The following is a 19,301-nucleotide window of genomic DNA, read 5'->3' as shown; positions in this document are numbered from 1 at the left end:
TTTCTTGATGAGCAACAGGCAGAGAATCCACCTTTTTTTCCCCTCAGTAATTTGATTACCCTGATTAATTGCCCTTATTGCTGAAGACTTTTTTCATAATTTGAACTTGTCTGGTTTCAACTTTTACACGAGTTTTTCTCTGTTTTTTAATAAAAAACATATTTCTCTTTGGAAGTTCATGTATGTGGAAAATGTCTGTGTAAAATGTCTCTTGGTTTTCCTCTTGATACATCAAAGAGTTCAAGCTTTTTATGCCTTCCAATTTTAAGCATGTGTTCTTTCTTGTTCTTTAGATAACTTTTGCCACACAAATTCCAGTTTTTCAACTTTTTTTTTTTTTGAATATGTATCCCACAACTCCACACAGCATTCCATTCTCACTATTGCTTATATTCAGAGGCAGTGTTAATTTTTATCCTACTGTTCCCAGAATTGTTTCATATGTTACTTACTGATTGCATTCCTTGATCGTCGTCATGTGACTCTACATTTGCTTAGATTAAAATGCATTTTATGTATTGTTCTCCTTTTCAAAAGGCATGACCTTAGCCACCAGTAGGGCTCCTCTGGAAAGCAGGGAGACCTTCTTGCTGTAACAGACCTGGACTTATAATTCTTTAGCTTTCCACCAGTCTACCTTGGAGCATTATGAAAACTTTTTATATTTGCCTCTAGATTACTGATGTAACAGTCAAATAGCATTGAGCCTTGCTAATCTCTGTGGAGTCTCACTTGGAACAGCCTTGTTGGATTCCCTACCAAATGCTTCTTCCCATGATCCCTCAGCTAGCCAACCACTTCTTAATTCCTTTTGGTATATGTTTTATTTCTATTGAGAAAACACTCTATGTTTCATCAGTGCTTATCTCTCCTCACTGTAAGCACGACTTTGGGGTTAACCAGCCTTCACTCTTCCCACAGGAAACCCTGCCTATGTGCCCGAATAGAAGTAATCGGCTCAGAAAGTGGATACATTGTTATGGGAAAACTTCCATTAATTTCAGCTTGTTTCTGCTTTCCTCACTGGAGAAATGCATCTCCTATCTTCAAGCCTGTCTCAGTTGTGTCTTTTAAAGATGAGTAGATTTGTTCAACCAGAAGGAAATTCAGGGCAGAAGAGGGATGGCAAAGACTGTCACTGCATATTACTCTAAGGAGTTACTGTTTCAGTTAACTTTAAATTAATGTGCAGTACTGTCCTCTATCTCTGTTCTCTGGTAGGCAAGAAGCTGGTTTCTATTCTGACTAACACTATTTAGTAAAAAGATAAAACAGGGTCATTAGTGTTACAGAAAAAATGCCAATTACTATGATGCTATGTTAATCCAAGAGGATGTTTTCACGAAAAAAGACTTTTGAAAAAACAAATGCATTAAAACTCCTGCAAGGAGCAATTGCAAATGCCAAAGTTCACCTCTTCTTTTGGCACTGTTACATTGTCCTAATTGTTAATATCTATTTACATTTAAAGAATGAAGATTAGGTGAAGTTCATATTGCACTGTTCATGTACATACTCTTACAAACTAAAAACATCTTACTAGTTCATGATGTCTTTCTATTTCTTCTTTGTGTTTCTGTTACATAGTGGTGTATAAACTGAGTGAATTTTTCAAGATTTCAGAATATTCTGTGAGAATATTCACTTAAAAACCCATTGGATATCTTGGCATCTTTTTGATATATGGGATGACACTCCATAGCATCATATGACAGCTGAAAATGACAGAGCAGTGAACATGAGTAAATTACAGTATCAAGCAAAACTAAAAATAATTTTGCAGTTCTGGTACTTTCTTGTAACTACAAAAAAGGAAACATCTAAATTTCTTTGTAGCAAACTTGAAAAAGGCCTCTGTGAGTTTTACTGCCATGGATTTTTATTAGTCTTTGCATAAAGCCATGTATACTATGCTTATTTAGTTCAGCCCCTTCCCCAATCAGTTCCATAATAAGTGAGCAGGATTGTCTTCATAAATTGGCTAGAATGTCAAGCACAAACACTGAAAGATTTGTACAATAAATCCTATCGATTATCCTTTTTAATTTGTGGGTACTGGATCTTTGTGGGTGTGCCTGTGACAACAGAAAATGTGAGGAGATTCTCAAAAACACCCAATATGAGTTTAATGCTGCTCACCTGAGAATAAAATATTTTGAGTTTAATAGGCAGCAGTGAGGCTAATGCTGCCTGTACCAATAAAATGCTGCCTTTAGCCATAAAAATGCTTTGACACAGCCAAGATCTTAGCCACATGAACAGATAAGACATATGACTTTAGATGGACAATTTACATAAGTCAGTTATGCATGTGATTTGGTATTTCTCTAGAATGCTTTAATGTAGTCCAGAATTCTCAGTAAGCCAGAAAAGGAAAATGACTAAAATATTGAAGGGAAAAGAATATGAAGAAAGCATGAGTACAGAGCTGTTAAAACTATAAGGACTTCAAAATATTAATCAGAACACAGATATGATCAAATCTATGAGAAAATGCTTTGTATTCATGTTGGATGCAGATATGCTGTTTATATGGGGCTGTGAACAGCTACATTTCATGACTGGATGTAAGCATGAGCCCAAAAGATTGTAAGGGAATGGAAGAGACAAGAATCCTTTTTTTTTTTTCCCAATTTCATTCTCCAATTCATGGCAAACTTACAGCTGCTTTTCCTGTGGATTTCAGGTGTTACACTTCTTGCAAGACTGTGATAATATATATAATTTAAAAATACTGTACGTATGCATTTTTGGTCAAAATCTATAACTGATGTTGAACTTGAAATTTACAAGCACAAAGAAACACATAAATACAAATGTATAGGTAAAACATAAAATTATTATTATTTTATTATAAATTTAGGTAATTTTTTTCTTTGAAATCCTAGCTATTTCCTCATAATGGAGATTTTTACTAATTCTATCAGCAATCTTTCTGATTGTCATATAAAAATATTAAAAGTCATTAATAGACATTTTCTTCCTTTTGAAGCACTTCCCACAAATTATCTCTGAAGAGCTACCATAAACATACATTTGAAAAAACTTCATTAAATCTTCACACAGAGACTTTTTATAAGACCCATAATACTAGCATGTCTTAACATATCCAAAATAGTTGTTATTGATAAATAGTTACTATTAATAATCTTATACCAACTGGAAGAGACAATAAAACCACCATGCCAAATACTTGATTATGATAATCAAAATGGAAGAAAATGCTTTTGAAATTTGGCTTCCAAGATGACTTCCAGGAAAGCATAAGTCTGGTTAACAAATTAGATGTAATTTATGGCATGTAGACAAGAGCATTCAGACTCCTAGTGTAGTTCAAACAGATTGCTAAATGCAGTACAGTAAAAAAATAAATAAATCATGTCATAGGTAAGAAGAGCAGAGTTAGAGCTGAAGTTGGAGGAGCTGTGCTGGGTCTTTGTATTCACTCTGTTTTGTTCATAGCTTTGTGTTACTACTTAAGCAAGTGATAGGGGATTTTGTCCCAGAAAGGAACTATGAAAAAGATTATTGCTCAGCAATTGTATGTGTGTCCTCCTTTTAAATTATTTAATATGAGTGAAACTGGGTTGCTCTTCATAAATAAGGCGTCCCTAATTTTCCACTTAAAGTGTTCCACTATACCTCATTGTCACCAGAGAATGAACTCATGTTACCTGGAGGGACAAGTTATTGTTTATAATTTTTAATGCTTAAAATTCACAGATATCTTTTGGCTCCATTTTTTTACCTCGGGTGTGTATTGAAAAGAGTTATTGGCCCAAGGAACTTGCTCATAAAAGAGTGGAAACAGAGGCACAGGAAGGTGATCTGCTGATTCAACAAATGCAGAGTCAGTACGAGAGTGAAGGTGTCTGACATGGTTTGTGCTTGGGAAGGACAATCATCTTATTACACTGTCCATTATAAATTATTATTCTAAGATCAGAGGAGTTTTAAATTGTCATAGTTTTCATTCCACAAAGAGTTATCTATGATACATGCAAAATCAATTTTTCTCAACATAAAAGACAAAGATCCATTCATCCATTATGCTGTTTTCCTTTTACTTTGCAAAATACATTTGTTTAAGACAGAAACATCTGTTTCTGTTTAAAATGTTCAAGGGGTGTAGTTACCAATTAGAACAGTGATGCAGGAAATATCCATGTCATCTTAACTGTGTCACATTTTGGCAACTGCAGAGGAAACCTTCCCAGTAGATTGTTCATCTCTCCCCTCCTCCCTCTCATCTTTTCACAGATTTCAAGATTTTTCTGGAAAAAATGTTATCATTTGTGGCAGGCTCTGTAAATAGCATTTAATTCTACAGTTGCTGGGAACACAGACATTTCCAGCATTTTCCACTGTTTCTACTGGTAGCTTTCCGACAGCTGGAATATTGCTGTCTGTCATTTTCTAGGCTCTAGAATAACTGAAGCTCATCACGGATCACAGTCTTTTCTGAGTTTATGACCTAGACCACTTATCTTTCTTCTTCTTCATTTCTTTTTTTTTTTTTCTCTCTCGGAACCCTGGTATCTGACCTTACACAGGTAAATCTCAGGGACTTGTGAAGTGGCTGCCCTCAAATTTGTTTCTGCTGCTTGTTTGAGCTTCCACTCCTCCTTACTGCTGAGTAAGTAAATTATTTTTTTCAGATGCTGTTCACTTATTTCCCAAAAAACAAAATGAATTTTCATGGGTAATGAAAAAAGAAAAACCCTATAACCAGAATGTAGCTTAAGGAGCCCACAACCGTTGAATAAAACACATCTGGTAATTCTCCAGAGATAACTTATTTACTGCAGATTGTTTCCTTACTGGTTCTTTGCTCAAGCAGCTAACAAATGTTTAATGACTTGGTTGTTTCTGTTTGAGGGAGACATAGTCACAAAACTGACATTACTGACCCAAAGCTGTTTTTATCAAAACAGACTTAAAAAGAATCATAGAATGGTTTGGGTTAGAAGGGACCTTAGAGATCATGTAGTTCCAACCCTCCCGCCATCGGCAAGGACACTTTCCACTAGACCAGGGCTTAGAGCCCTGTCCACCCTGGCCTTGAACACTTCCAGGGATGGGGCATCCACAACTTCTCTGGGCAATATGTTCCAGTGCCTCACCACCCTCACACTAAAGAATTTCTTCATAATATCTAATTTAACCTATTCTCTTTCAGTTTAAAACCATTCCCTCTTGTTGTATTGCTGCATGACCTTGTACAAAGTCCCTCTCCATCTCGTAGGCTCTGCTCAGGTGCTGGAAGGCCCCAGTTAGGTCATCCCAAATCCTTCTCTTCTCCAGGCTGAACAATCCCAGTTCTCTTAGCCTGTCTTCATAGGAGAGGTGCTCCATCCCTCTAATCATCTTGGTGGTCCTCCTCTGGACTCACTCCAACAGGTCAATGTCCTTCCTCTGCTAGGGAATTCTGAGCTGGATGCAGTACTACAGGTGGGGGTCTCATGAGAGCAGAGTAGAGAGGCAGAACAGGCACATATGTTTTCATGGGTTGTCTCTTTCCTTGTAAAAACTGTCAGACTACTTTTGTATAACCTAGGAGAGATGTTTTAATGCAAAAAGATATGTTCCAATCAGTGTTAAATTTTAGTTGTATTTTAGCCACTGATTTTGAACATTACATTGTCATATTTTAGTGTCAATACATACCTACATATATATATTATATCCTTCATATTTAGGTGGGACCTTGCCCTAACTTGTTGAACTGTAATTATAGTGTATTTTTGAATCATATTACTATTTCTTCGAATTCTTGTCTCTATTTCTCAGAACTGTAAATGTCCATAAGCAAAGAAAGAAAAAAGTAGATCCAAAGAAATTTCACTCTCAATACATTGGTTAAATTATGGGATGACTGAAATGTGCAAATCCAATAGTATTTAATAGCATTGCTTTTTATACTGCTTTGGTTTCATTTAAGTCTGTTTCTACAGACTTTTACTACACCTGCAATGCACTGAAGTGACCCCTTGGCATGAAAGAGGTATAGAAATAGGTACTGGTATGATTTATAAAATACATGTCTTTTAATGAGTGGAAGTGCACTTCTGTACTGTTAATTTTGATGTGGATATTTCAGCAGAACAAAAGATAAGGTCTTTAATTCTGAGAAACTGCTTTATGTCATTTCATATACACCACTGCTGGTCAGAACAAATTTCAAGTCAGTAGTCACGTGCGTATATCAGGAAGGTAGAATAACACATATAAATTGGAATTCAACAGCTGACTAAACAGAGCTGCCAGTGTGTCATTAAATATTTTTAACGCATTCTTTCAAAATTAAATTGTTTAAAATTTGGACATATATTGCAATATTTTACCTGCTAAATTAGGTTCCTGAGAACCTATGCCTGACTGGAGTTTACCATGCTGAGTGCTTGTAGCACCTTCCTTTTGGTGGAAGAGATTTGCCATCAGAGCTAGGAGCATAACTTTCCCTTCAGTATGTGAGGCAAGAGATTCTTTGACTGTAATTTGCCACGACCTCAGTGTAGAGCAGCGTAAGCCAATGAAGGATGCTAAGGTCAGGAAAGTGTCTTATATCTCATCCTAATCAGATTAGTTATACATGTTGTGCAATTCAGAATTCTTTGATGGTTTTCCTCCAGTCTAATGTTCTGTATGAAGAACAAGCATGCAGAATATTGTTTTTCCTGTATTTTCTGTGCAACTAAACAATTTATTGAATACTTGACTACTTGCCATGCACAAATAAACCATGTGTGCTAAATCTGAAGACTCGTGCCTGGTGGAAAACCACTTCCTTGTATTTGGTAAGAAAAAATTGCGGTGGTAGTTTTTCCTCCATTCTCAAATGGTCACAGAAATCTTGAATAAAGGAAGAGCTCTAACTCCTGTTACTTTTAGGAACTGCCATCCACTGAGAAAGAAAGCACCTTAAACAGAACTTTACGAGGTGCTTTGAGCAGGGCTTGCTGACGTGCTCCAGTTTAATTCTACTTTTTGTGAACTTCATTTAATGCGGTTACTGGAATTGAGGTCTGAGCCTTCCCAAGTAATTATCTTACAAGTTCAGGTAACTGTAGGTTTTTTCAATCTCTCGAACAAAAACTTGAGATTTGAGGCAAAAAGTTAGCATTCTAAATTATGCTGAAAACTGGTATTCTGAAATACTGTATTACCGTAATAATCACTGTTGCATGGTTTAGTGTACCACAGCAGGTTGGCAGCAGCAAGTAACTAAACTGAAACTCTCTAAGAAGCATTTCAAAATAAAACTGTAAAATAATCAATACATGTAAACAATATGTTAAGTAATGACGAAATTAAGGAGCCAATTCTTAACGACTTTGGTAGGCCTTAAAGGAACTTACAAATTATCAGAACTTCTCAGAAAGAAGCCCTAAATAATAATATAAAATTAAATATTTAAAATTACTTTTTTTTTTTTTTAATTATGTATTAGGAGTGGAGGAATTAGAGACTTTTGTTTATTGAATTTTTTATATGGCCTTGAGAAAACAGTTTAACATATTTTGAGCTTTTTAGTGGGTTTTTAAGTCTTTTATGTTCCTCCAAGATTCTTGGGTTAGTTCTAGAATAAGTAAGTGTGATGGAAGAAATTCTATTTTGTGAACATTTCAAACCTAGAAAGTGGTGACATCTTGTGAAAGGAAGGCTCACGGAATTTCAATCCCAATTTCCAGACTAAAATTTACATAGAACATAAACAGACGCATAATCTTTTCAATAAAAAAATTGCTATTTAAGGCTAGGAAAGCACATATAGAACTTCATGACTTTTTATAAATTTAATCATTGCAACCTTAAAAAATTATTATTAAAAGTATATCTGAGATTGCAATCTTTATCATTTATCTGCATGTACAGTGCACATAGTTTTCAAATGACTATGCACTATTTTTCTACTTTTTTGTGGTTTTCCATAATAATATTTTTCTGGAACAATACAGTATCAGACACATTCCTGCATGCATATAGTTCACAACTGTAGGTTTACACAGCTACCTGAACAAATTCTGCCTATCTACGTAACACTCTTTTGCTGAGTAAAAATTATTATTACTAAAAAAAGACATAAACTGAAGACATACCAATGACTTGTAGCAATATGTGTATTTTTGGAGTAGGTGCTATTTCATCGTAATAAACAATTTTTTTAATACAAAATTTGAAGATCAAATAGAATAATGTAGCACAAAACTAAAGAATAACATTGGAAAAAATTGGTCTTACTTCTGGATAAATTACTATTTCTCCATTCTGCCCATTTATACTCTTTCATGTACTATGCACATAGTTGGTAGTAGGATGAAAAAGTCTGAACTGGAAATACCTGCAATTATATATACTGACTTGAAATTTAACCAAAGAAAATGCTACTTCATATCATTATTTCAGCTTTCAGAAAGTATTTAGGTTCTACTGGTTTTGCAGGTGCTTGATCTAATATGTAATTTGCATAGCAAATTATGGGCCTTCTGCAGACTGTTTTATGGCATCTCTGTATATTGATTCATATTATAAATTTTTTCTGTACAATTCTGAAAATAATAAGAAAATTATGTGAGTAGGACAGATTTACAAAAAGTGTTCACCATGTATGTGTGGAGAATAAGGATTTTGCAACTTGATTCATAAAATGTGCTGGTGCAAACATCGCCTGCTGGGGGCAGCAGGCAGGGTAAGATCTGTCATTCTCAAGCTACTCCTATGAAGAAAGTTACATCTTAAGATCCTATTTTGGCTAGTATAATTATTTCTGGCCCTGGAAAATTAAAATATAAACTCCTAGTCACATTTCTAGGAGAATCCTCTGTGCTTGAAACCATTCAGAGAAGTCTCAGAATGTGATACTACATGCACTTTTTATATCAGGAGAAAAAATAATAAACCAAAATGAACAACCATAACTGTCTGAACATTTCATTGTACACAAGGAGTGTAGCCCAGTCATACTGGGACAGACAACAAATACAATGCTTTATGAGTGATAGGGATTCAAGGATCTGAATCAGAAATATCCAAACCTGTTTATTCTCACATACAAGCTTCTTCTGTAGCTGGAGACCAACATCTTTCTCTTCCAGCCCACAGATAACATTAAAAATCAAGCTGCAGCCTACTGTGCAGGTGGTCGAGTTCTGTGATATCTGTTCTTATAGTGCAGGTTGGTCAGGACCCATTGTGCAAAGTCAGATTTGAGATGGTCTTTTCGGAGTATTGTAAGGTGATCTCTGCAACGTCTTATCTGTTTGGTCTGACTGCAAAATTACTGTGTTTGGGTAACTCTTTGGCCCGTTATCATAGAATAAGAGTCAAAATCATTGGGGAAGGCAGGAAGAACGAAAAAAAGGTATCCAGAGCAAGATTTCTCCTTAGAGTCCTTGCTCCTTATAGTGAAACTCCAAGCTTTAAATCTCTATACTTTCCTTGCTGAACCAGAGTCCAACTTCCATGCAGACAGAATGGATGCTACAAGCCATATTTTCCAGAATTCTTGTGCCATTTCTTAACTTCAGTCATAACATCATCTAGTCCACCTTATGTAGCCTTAGAATAGAGGCAGGTACCTCCTGTGATAAGACAATGACATATATAAACAATGAAAACATACCTTGTAATTTTATAGATTATGCTGAATAGTATTCTTTCTTCTTTGTTTCTTTCTTTCTTTCTTCCTTTTCTTTCCTTTCTTTCTTTTTTCTTTCTATCTTTTCCTTCTATCTTTTCTTTCTTTATTTCTTTCTTTGTTTCTTTCTTTTCTTTCTTTCTTTGTTTCTTTGTCCCTTCTTTCCTTCCTCCCTCCCTCCCTCTCTTCCTTCCTTTCTTTTTTCTTTCTCTCTTTTCTCTTTTGTTATATTTTTGTTGTCGTTCCTTTTGTTAAACTAGTTGTATCCCTCCATTGTAAAATATTGTCCAAGGTGAACACTGGTGCTTCCTTTTTTTTTCTTCAGGGATTGCGCTTTGAACAATGTCAGAACTAGAGTTTCTCTCCTGGAAAATAATGCATAATATCTAATGTATAATATCTAATGAAAATAATGTATAATATCTAACACTTGTACTCAAAGCATCAGTGTTAATTCCAAACTACTAATATTAAAAATACTGTGTTAACATCTTACACCTAGTTAAAGTTTTAAAGAAATAATTCTATACCCTGAAGTATCAGAATCATGAAAATTTGGATTCCTCTTCTAGCTTAACTAAATTTTAATGTATCTGATCAAGTTTATGGTAAAAGAAAGCAGTTATGTAACTGAGAATGACTTAAAAGGATAAAAACATTTGTGCTTTAATTTTACATGTTCAGCTGAAGAGCCCTTGAAAGACTGCTTTCTTATGTGTTTAATTTTACTTACTTCTATGAAATTGATCTTAATGAAACAGTAATCAAATAGAGATAAGAATCAGTGTTACTTATCTCAGGAGATGCAGTCTGTAGCAGTCTGTAACAGTGCTGCGGGCTAGTAAATATTGTGTACTTGTGTACTCACAAAAGTGTAGGAGATGAAAATTTGAGAGCATTGGGTACTAAAAATGCCCTTGTCCACTATCAGTGTTCTTGAAACCAATTTTGAATTTAATAATAAAGTTTTGCAACGCCAATATTTTTTAACTTGTCTAGAGTTCAGATGCAAAATGAAGTTAGAAACATGCTTAAATCCTGTTTAGAGATGCCTTTGATACTGTTTATCATACAGTTTTCTTCCAAAATTTGTGAGGTACAATGACATGAAAATGTAATTTTTTTTGGATTGTATTTAAAAGATGGGTGATGGTGAAACCAAAAAAACTCTGAGTAAAAAAATTTAAAAAAAATGTTCGGAAAAAAGCAAACTAAAATTACAACTGACAACCAGGGAAAATTTCACCCTCTTTTTTTTTTTCCTATGAAAAAATTCAAAAGCCATTTAATTGATCTAAGAATTTCAAGAGGTTATTTATGGGAAATTTTTGATATGAGAATTTTTCTATCTCAAATTTACAACTGCAGAAAAGTCTTGCAGAATCAATTAACCTTCAGTTAAAAACATCCTGTTCCCAGCCACTAGGTAAATATACAATTAAAGAAGCAAACCTGTACAAGGGTTCTGTGAAGGATTTGATATGATATTTTCAGGTAGCTGAAATTGAAGTATGGTTTTTTTATATTAATAGTTGTTGAGTTTTATCACAAAGTTGAAATGAGGACATTCCCTTAAATGCACTATTGGAATAAAATTTAGTGTTGCAAAACAGGTGGATTTTCATGTTTTGCACCATGCCGTTGGTGGAGCCCTGGTGCCCATTAGTGGATGAGCACTTTGAGAAAGTGACACACACAGATATGAAATGACATGTCACGTTTGCCTATTGTTTTGTTTTAGGGAGTGGAAATAATCTGTTTGGAATTTTGGTGGTGGATGACTTTCCAAAAGAACTTTTCAGTGACTAAAGTGTTCAAGATTTTGTCCATTCAAATGCAAGCAAACAATTGTGGATCTTTCTGCTCTCCTGCCTGGTCAGATTTGGCAGACAGTCAAGGACCTGTATCAGCTCAGAATGTTCTCTCTTACATCTCACCGTTTCTGTCTGTAATGAAAGACCATTTAAAATGCAGATTAGTATTCAGGGAAGCCTAATCTTGCTATCTTCCAATATAAAAGATGTTTCACACTATCTCTCTGGAGAAAAATTTTGGAACAAGGCACCACCTTCTTGCTAGAATAATTATTTTGCATCCTTCACCATCTGACTTTTGTAGCTCGTGAAGGGAAAAAATATTTTATGATTGCAAAGGTTTTGCTGACTGTTGGCCACTAGAATGTCAAAAATGGCTTTATCTAGGGAGGTTAAAACAACCTACCCCAAAATACAAATCAAAACCCCCAACAAACAATCACTCATGTATGCTGAAGAATCAGCATGTGAAAGTTGCCACTATGTGTGTCTTCTATGTACTGCTGGCATTCTGGAGTGAAAATTAGGACAATAAAAGCCCAAGGTAGTGTAGGGCAGTTAGTTAATAAAGGATGCTGAAATAATGATGAACTAATATGAAGGAGCTAATTTGTCTTTGTCCATTTTAATGCTAATCTCTTTGTATCACATCACGTCCCAGATACCGTTTCTCACTGCACTGAGTCAGAAGTGACCAGGAAACACAACTACTCATCACAATATATTTGACTCTGAATACATTCCTCTGTCTGTATGAGTCTAGCACAACACAATTGTTTTCAAGGTCTGTACATGCTGTAGTGTAGAATTTTTTTCTGATGTAGCAGTTGTCTAATGGATCATTTCCAACTAGTCTCCCTGCCTTTTTATAAGTGAGAACATAAAATTATATGAGATGGGAGCATATAAATTTTATGCACTGTTTCAGGCAAGACTTCATTTTGTTGTTCTTGTGGGCTTTTTTTCCAAGCTGTTCTTTTTAAGGATAATTGCAGTTAATGCTGGACTAGAACTATTTAGTATATTTTTAGATAAACTTGGTGCTTGTGTAAAGATGCATGGTTGGTACCTCTTGAGCTGTGAACTCTCTCTGAAACAGAACTCTGCTTTACTTCCAGTGTTAATCCACTGACTAATTGCAGGACTGTAATACTGTATAGTTTCCACAGTTTATGAAATTCCTGGACTTTACAGTTCAGGTGCAAATTGTTGATATTATGAGTATATTGGATTTATGTCCAAAGCTTTTATTCATATAGATTATCATACTTATGGATTTATACATATACTGAAATTAATTTAGATCAGGGATTTGGAGTTTATGAAGCAGCTGAAGACCGTAAATAAACTCAGGACTTGAGAGAGGTGAGTTCAGCACTGTTTGCAATGTTCATTTACGCTTTCTTTGAAAGGAAGCTGTTTACAGTGTAAGGTTTTTTCCTGAGTTGTTCCTGAAAGGAATATCTGAAAAGGGTACTGCTTGGATCTTCCAGGACCTCTTTTGGAGAACTGCCTGCAAAAAACCATGGCAAGTAGGATGGCTGAAGCTCCCTTTTCAGTATATAAGGTGTTTACGCAAACAACTGAGATCCTGCAAGGAATTGTGGTCTACCACTGTAAAGACCATATAGGAAATATAATGGCTGCTGTCACTGATAAGAAGTTGGGGTTCTCTTGAAGAATGAAGAGGTCCAGGTTGTGAAAAACAGCAATATTTAAAATTTCTGGATAGTGTGATCTTAAAGTCACCTTTTTTTTTTTTTTTTTTTCTCTCTCTCCCAGTGCTGAGTCTTGGCCTGCTCAGTTTTCATTTGAACAGAAGTGCTTAGATATTCCTGTTTGTCCTTCAAATTGCCTTTTTTGAATCCTTATCCAGCTCCATTGTATTCCCTTTGTGATGAGGGGGCCACAATTGCACATAACATGCTGAATCTGTGCCATGGATTTACATAATGATGTAATGATTTTTTTCTGGACTATTTACTATTCCTTTGCTAAATGTTTATAAAATTTAATTTTCTTTTTTCTGCTATTGAGAATTAAGTTAACGGTTTTTATGGAACTTTGTAGTTTTCCTTCTGAAACACTGTTCTTGAGGTGTAACATTCATGTTGGAGCCTATTCTATACAAGCAATTAGGGCTGGGTTTTTTTTCCCTACACATAACTTAATATTTGTCTATATTAAGCTTAATATGATATTTTGTTGCTCAATTTCATTTTGCCTTGTAAGGTCTTGCATTTAGTCAGGGTTTAAATTTGTCCCAAGTATTTCAAAAACTTCTGCAGATGTTTTCCACCTGATTTTTCACCCATTTTTCAGGTCACTGATGAATTTACTGAGAAGCAAAGTGCTTAGCAGAGGTTTCTGTGAAACTCTGCTTGTGATCTTCATTTGTGCTCCATTCCACTGTTTACTCTTTCCAGTATTTTACTTGATTATTTGTCCATTCAAGGACTTTCCATCTTGTATCATGGCTATTTAGATTCCTTTAGCTTTTGGCATTGGGTCTTGTCAAAAGCATTTTGTCATCTGTTTGGAAAACAGTAATGTGGTTTTTCAGAAGCAGCGGAGGCTATTCCTCTAAAAAATTGTGTTGCTTCATTATGCTACAGTTTCTACTAGTTTTCCTGACAAATATCAGGCTGAAAGGATTCCCAGAACCTTTCTTTACAAACTAGTATCCTAAGAACCAAAGAAGTTTCAAATGGAAGATCAGGCATACCACAATCAGTAAGTTGTCTTTTTCACCCTTAGCTTCTCACAGATTGCCTGGGTATATAATATCTAGACCTTCTGGTCTATTGGTTTGTTTCATAGTCTCCTCATTGATTTCTGACAGATCCTTTGCTAAATCCTGCAGTAGAATTTCCACTTGCCCTGATTTGCCACAATAATTTCCAGTTTCTATGTAAACACTTGCCTTTTAAGTTTCATGTTTTCCTTCACCTTGTATTAGAAAGAGAAACAGCAGATAGCAAAGATCATGTTGGAGGATTGCAGTGTCCTAAACTCTGATTTACAGACATAATAAGGAACTCAAACGTCCGTGGTGGGATTTCCACAGTTAATCATTGGTAGTCTGGCTTTGCTGCCATTAAAGCCTTGGGGTAGACTTTTTAATGGACTTTGAATCAGTCACATTAAAAATTTTAATCATGATTCACATTAGTGTTCAGGCTTAATGTTGGCGTTACTATGCAAGGCTCTTTGGTCCATATCCTGCAGGAATTGAGCCATCATCATATTCCCTATCAGATATACCTTCTGAGAGTCTCACATGTGAAATAAGAGGGCCAGCAGTCCTAAACAGAAATTTGTCTGATTTGTTCAGAATTCTAGATAGGATAATTGTAAAGGAGGTATTTTTGAAATATGTTTACATATGAAGAGAAAAACCTAAATTTGCTCTATTAGAATTCAGTTCTTTGAAAGCTTTTTGAAATTATTTTGTTTTTTAAATCAGGTAGGAAATCAGCAACAGGATCAGTGTATCATGGATAGCGTTACTGTGATATTAAATTCAAGTTGCTCTATATGTAGTTACTTACATGGTACATTTCAGTTTTTTATTATACTGACAGTTTATCTTATAAATATATAATAAATATATAATCTACTATATCAATTGATACAGTAACTGGGCAGAGAATTCCTGAGACTACTGAAATGGAAAAGACATTTTAATATTACCTGGCTGTGTGGGACATTCATTTTCACCGTATCTATTAAAGAAAATTCAACATCAATGAGCTCATTAAATCTGATGTTAAAATTTACATCATTAGATTTCAAAGTCAGCAAGCAGACATAATTATTTAGTGACGCAGTTTTTCTTTTTTTGTGTGGCATTTTTGAGAATGAAATGAATTGTTTACTTGACAGACAGGTGGCTTTATAGTGCTAATGGCTGATTTTAACAATATGTGACAGTAAGGGAAATTAGAGCTCATTAACATTCGACCCAGTGTCTGCACCACTGATCAATGATTGGACTACTCTATGGCTTAAAATGCTTAATGATTCTTTGTTTGGCAGGAATTAACTGCTATTGGAGGAAAATGTGGATGATCTGATAGCTGGCAGAGTGAATGTGGCCTGCACTTTATAATCAAGGAAAATGTGAACAACTGGGGAGCAGAATGAGTGAGAGAAGTCTTTCAAGGCTTGTGGTGATTGATAAACTATATTATGGTTGACACACACATGCTATGTTTTGCATAAAAGTGCTAACATCTGATTGAGCGGAAAAGCAGGGGTAAGTGAGATTGCCTGTGTGATTAGTGGAAGGTAATCAGCCATCTGTTAGGCATAGTATACTTACTAAAGATGAAGATAGAAAGCATATGTGTGCATGTGCTTGCACAGGGTCTCTCACCTTTCATATAAGTATCCACTACAATATAGGACTGTATATAAAGAATTAAAAGGCAAAAAAGGCAAAAAATATACTCAATTCATCTATTTCTTCCTCGCACCAGAAATAGTACAAGCTGGTAGCTATGTTGTATAGTTCACAAATATGTCTTTTCAGCAGACTGAAACAATGGCTTTTGAAGTGACAGAAAAAAATGATTTGAGGTGTATTTTTTTTTAAATAATGGTATCATAATTCTCACTCTGATTGTGACTATAAAAATAATGTTATGCCCTGAAAATATTGAGAGATTAACTTTTTATTGATAAAGACATTTGACCTTGTATTTTCATCTGTCCACCTGCAAGCTTAAAATCATCTAGTCTGTACAGCTATTCTGAGTACAGAAAAGATTTGGTTTAGAAGAAAGCTGGAGTCTGATGTAATATGGCTTGCTCACTTAAAACTGTCATTGATTTTACCAGGATTTTGTGATGTAGAGCATAGCTTTTAAGTTTTATTAAGAACTTTAGCAGTGGAGGAGGCCCTGCATGGAAGGAAATGAATCACTTCTTATCTCTTTTCAAAAAGTATTTTTGCAAAGTATAAAAAGCACATCTAAATTTATTCAGTTTTAATATGTTCTAATACTCAGTGGTCTACAATTCACTATCTGTAGATGTCACAAAATCTGGAAAAACAAAATATTCCAGAAATACAGCCAAATCTAAGGCCAGCATTTAAATCAATCGCTTTCAGTATCAAATTTGAAACTGAAAATGGGTTAGAGAAAATGTATCATATGTCACTTAATGGTACATTATGCAAATACTAGAACTGATGAGGATTTCCATGTTCTACCTTGCTGTTTCCATCTTTCATGTTTCAGTATGCAATTACTACCCTAAATATTGGGCGTAGCTAGAGGACAATAGATGCAAGTGCCCATATGAGAATAGGTGGAGAACAGAAAATTGGGTCATATTCAGTAGCTTGTGGCTTAACAAATTTTGTGAATGCAAACCTCTGCAAAGCTTGCAAGTGGTCAGTAATCTGAAAAGCAGAACCTACTTCTGATCAAAAGTATTTTTGCCAAGTTTTACAACCCCTAAATTGCATAAAATAGATATGTCTATGAGGTTTGCTGTTGCTGCTGGGCCTTGATGTTTGCTGTTCAGTACTTCAACATTAGAATTTTGTAAAAACACCTCTGCATCGCGGATTCGCCTACTTTCCTTCCATATCCGACGCATGAGGGTGCCTGAAAGCTGCACTCCCAGCGCCTCCCCGGCGCAGGCGTGCCCGGGGAATGGTGTCACTTCGCTCCAATTGCGAAGGCGGTGGGGGAAGGATAGTGAGGTGGAGCTTTCGGTTTCTGCGGTGATTTTAGGAGCTCTTCAATAACCGCACGGCTTCAGGGCCAGTTTTTTTGGAGTGCGCAGGAGAACCTTTTAGTTGTATTTTCTCGCAGCATAGTTGGATGATGATGCCTTTTTATTCTGCCAAGAAGCAATTTAAAGAATCTGTGTCCTAGTGTTTGGATTCAGTAATTTCTTGCTTCAAGTTTCTCCTTTCAAGCATTTGTGAGCTTTTTAAAGCTTTCCCAGACCTTGCTAATTAGTATCCACAGTGTGTTTTAAGACCTCTGTAGGATTTTTTATCTTTATTTTTCGGAAGAATGTGAAAAGAATGCTCTATTTTAAAATTTCTCCACATATTATTAATTGAAGTATTGCAACTTCTTGGGATCTGGCAGAAAGGAAAGGATTTAAAGGACTTGACTTTAAGAGCAACTAGGATTAAGGAAGCATTAGCTGTAATGCTGGAGAGCCACTATTAGAGAGTCAAGCACATCGTAACAAAAAACAGGTCAGCAGGTTCCTAATGACTGCTAATTGCAAACTCAGTGTATCAAAACTAGAACTATGCTCTGCATGCAGCATGGACTAGCTTTTGTTTGCTTCTGCAGGAGCATGTTTTAATTTCTATTTGCTAATTGCTTTAATGCCCTTACTAGAGCTGAGTCATACTGAAAAAGTCTGTAAGAGTGCCAGGTTTTTTTTGTGGAAAAACTATGAAGCAATTGCTGCCATTCCTGTGTTTCTGTATCATTCAGTGAATGATTGTTTTGCTGATAGGCATGTTTAACAATAAATATCCAAAAATAAGGACCACATGTGCTTCAACAAAATTTCATTTTCAGGAGGAAAAAATGTAAAGAATATACTTAAAATACTTGGAGAGTTTGGGCTTTTAGAAAAGTTGGTTGCTATGCTTTAAAACTGGGGCTATGATCAGCAGTGTCCAAGACAAAAATATTTTTAAACTGAGTGATTTGTCTAACAATATATTTTGAGTATTTACAGCAACAGAGTTTAAGTTGAAAAACAGACAGTGAAAAGAGACGAACTTGAAAAATACTCAGCATCCTGAAATATTAATTTCATTCAGTCTTCTTGCAGAACTTTTTATATAACACCATTTAATTCTGAATTTTTCTAAATTTGGGCTTAAAGGGATAGAAAATGTACAGCAGGCACTGAGAATGTTTGAAATCTTTCATCCCTTTTTCTTGTTTGCATGATAGAAAATTTTGTTCTGAAGTGCCAAATTAATATTTAATATCAATTTAATATCACTTTTAAATATTGTTTGGTGAGGGGGAGAAATATGCAAAAGATAGTTTACTAAGTAGTGGCAGGGTAGGAAATAAAATCAAATTAAATGTAAATTTTTTGTCCTTCCTGGCTATGATAAGTGGAATTGTGTTTGGATACTTCTTTGCCTGCAGGAGTAGTCTCTGGATGCTGCAACTCCACTTGAAATATTTAGGAATGTAACTCAGTAGTCACAGGGTAGTTGATTTAATAGTGAAAGGCACTGGTTTTCTGCAATCTTATAGCTTTTATGTTAAGCAAGTAAAGTTTTTGGTATTTTTGGTTTGTCTTTTTGTTTTTTTTTTTTTCTTTTCTTCTCATGCATAGGGTTTATGGCAGCCTTCTGTATTACATATAGCTAGAATGTGTAAAGAAAGAGGTACATAGTAAAATGTTTTACTTATTTACTTTTTCCAGTGGACCTTGTAAATGTATATTGATGACACAGCTTTTGGGCTTTTATAAAGCCACTTTGTAAAATGATGTTTTAATTTTTGGTACATATTTTGACATTTGGAATTCTTATCTCTACGTTTTGTGAGAGTTGTTGCTCATTGCAACAGTCCTTAATCTAACAAAAATACAAGAATTTAAACTTCAAAATGAAAAGCAATAAATTAAACAAGTGTTCCCAACAGTTGCTTCAACTTTGCCTTCAAAGTTTTAGTTGTGTGTGGGGGGACACATGGGAAATTTGAATAAAACTTGAGATATTTTGTGTTTTGTCATACATTTCAGGTGAAGGAATATGTTCTCATATGTACTAGTTTACAAATACCAGTCCTGTATTAACCTCTGGAGAACATGTTTGTCATCAATGAAAACTGTAGTTTGCA

At 35.1% G+C, this 19,301-nt stretch overlaps 1 protein-coding gene across 13 annotated transcripts in view; it reads left to right on the top strand.

Moving 5' to 3' along the window:
• AKAP6 (A-kinase anchoring protein 6) overlaps window positions 1-19,301 on the top strand; it is a 272,060-nt gene that overhangs the window by 29,584 nt on the left and 223,175 nt on the right. For 8 of the 13 annotated variants that reach the window (XM_017820445.1, XM_017820447.1, XM_017820444.1 and 5 more), the window contains one exon: window positions 4,554-4,636. The exons of 3 other annotated variants lie outside the window; for them this stretch is intronic. The gene's annotated coding sequence lies outside the window, so the exon portion shown is untranslated. Of the gene's footprint in view, window positions 1-4,553; window positions 4,637-15,489; window positions 15,710-17,564; window positions 17,678-19,301 lie in introns of all 13 variants that reach the window. 2 more of the 13 variants (XM_017820449.1, XM_017820453.1) reach the window with 2 other exon arrangements.

This window comes from Lepidothrix coronata, unplaced genomic scaffold, assembly GCF_001604755.1.
Source record: "Lepidothrix coronata isolate B3197 unplaced genomic scaffold, Lepidothrix_coronata-1.0 Scaffold83, whole genome shotgun sequence".
Taxonomy (NCBI): Eukaryota; Metazoa; Chordata; class Aves; order Passeriformes; family Pipridae; genus Lepidothrix; species Lepidothrix coronata.
Note: the sequence above shows the minus strand (reverse complement) of the source record. Positions and strands in the feature narration are given on the sequence as shown.